General features: G+C 39.7%; 1 pseudogene; it reads left to right on the top strand.

Moving 5' to 3' along the window:
* The first annotated feature begins 998 nt into the window (after nucleotides 1-998).
* LOC102758824 lies at nucleotides 999-1815 on the top strand (annotated as a pseudogene).
* The last annotated feature ends 274 nt before the right edge of the window (nucleotides 1816-2089 follow it).

A 2089-nucleotide genomic window follows, 5' to 3' on the forward strand; every position in this document is an offset into this window, starting at 1 on the left:
TCCCAGAAGGCATTTGTTTTATGTGGTGAGCACAATGATTGCTTGCAATAAAGAAGCCTAGGCAGGCCTCCCTTGTTCTAAGATTATTCATGCAGCAATTATGCTATTGGTGGCAACCTGTTTTTATGATAATATATTGTAAGCTATTCTGAAGCCACTCAACAAAGCATAGTAGAACGCTTGCAATCTTACTCAGGACCTCTTTAGTAAGATACCTATTCATGTCCTTGATTAGAAAAGCTAAAGAACATAGGCATTTGAAAAAAGAGATAAAGTACAGATCAGTTGTAATCTTCAATGAATTGGGACTTGTAATTTCCAAGTGAAGAATCACAAAAGAGAGAAATTATTGGGTGCCCTGACTTCCATTTTTGATGATCTTATTTATCTTAGGACAAATGCTTTCCATGAGTCCCTAGATTGTGTGCCTGACACAAAGGAAGGGGACCTATTTAGTTTATAATTGGACAAGAACAAAGGGTTTCCTTACATTTGTTTTTGTATTGCTGGGGGTTTTCAAGTTGACCTTGAACAACATGGGTTTGAACTGCACAGGTTTCACATATCGGCAGATTTTTTTGGATAAATACAGTCATCATTCCCTTTTATATCCTTGGGTTTCGCATCTGCAGCTTCAACCAACCACATATCAAAAACAGTATTTTTGAACTTCCAACTGTAGTTTCCCAACTGCAGATTCCTAGCTTTGGATCAAAAATACTGTTTTCAATCCACAGTTGGTTGAATCCTTGGATGTGAAGGGCTGACTGTAGAGTCAAAAGTTAAACCTAAAGTATTTTTACTGCAGGAGGTCAGCGCTACTAATCCCCAGGTTGATCAAGGGTCAACTGTATTCTTATTTCAAGTGCGTATTATTAAGTTCTTTTAGGTTTTTTGGTTTTGCAGGGTTTGTGACACATTCATGCATTTTAATTTAAAATAGTTATTGTGATTGTTTTGCTGAGGTAAATCTTTATGAAAAGAAAGTAAAGCGCTTCAGGCTGTCCTCCGCTGGTGCGTTTGGCGGCTCCGTTATGGCGACTCTCAGCCCCAACGTTGTGATTAGTGATGAAGAACCAGGTTATGACCTAGATTTGTTTTGTATACCTAATCATTACCTGGAGGATTTGAAAAAGGTGTTTATTCCTCATGGACTAATTATGGGCAGGACCGAGCGGATTGCTCGAGATGTGATGAAGGAGAGGGGAGGCCATCACATTGTAGCCCTCTGCGTGTTCAAGGGGCGCTATAAATTCTTTGCTGACCTGCTGGGTTGTATCACAGCATGAACAGAAATAGTGATAGATCCATTCCTATGACTGTAGATTTTATCAGACTGAAGAGCTACTGTAATGACCAATCAACAGGGGACATAAAAGTGATTGGTGGAGATGATCTCTCAGTAACCCCCTACTGAGGATGTCCCCCCACCAAGGTACATGCCCTTGACCAGAATCAAACCTGGGACCCTTGAGTCCGCAGGCCGATGCTCTATCCACTGAACCAAACCTGTTATGACTGGAAAGAATGTCTTGATTGTTGAAGATATAATTGACACTGGCAAACAATGCAAACCTTGCTTTCCTTGGTCAAGCAGCATAATCCGAAGATGGTCAAGGTCGCAAACTTGCTGGTAAAAAGGACCCCTCGAAGTGTTGGATGTAGACCAGACTTTGTTGGATTTGAAATTCCAGACAAGTTTGTTGTAGGATATGCCCTTGACTATAATGAATACTTCAGGGATTTGAACCATGTGAGTGCTTTAGTGAAACCGGAAAAGCAAAATACAAAGCCCAAGATGAGAATTCAAGTTGAGTTTGGAAACATCTAGAGTCCTATTGAAATCACCAGTAAAGTGACCAAATGTTCTAGTTCTGTGGCCAGCTGCTTGGTAGAGCTTATTGCATGTATCTTCTAAGAATTTCATCTGTTTTGTAATTTAGAAGTGTCAGTTGCTTCATTCCTGAACTCTGTATTTGCACTATGAGCCTAAGACTATCAGTTTCCTTTGGGTGAATTGTTATTTGACTTGTGAATGAAAAATCTCTTAAACCACACTGCTATTGAATGAAAATATTGAAACTGTATT

The sequence above is a fragment of the Myotis davidii genome, unplaced genomic scaffold (assembly GCF_000327345.1).
Source record: "Myotis davidii unplaced genomic scaffold, ASM32734v1 scaffold137, whole genome shotgun sequence".
Taxonomy (NCBI): Eukaryota; Metazoa; Chordata; class Mammalia; order Chiroptera; family Vespertilionidae; genus Myotis; species Myotis davidii.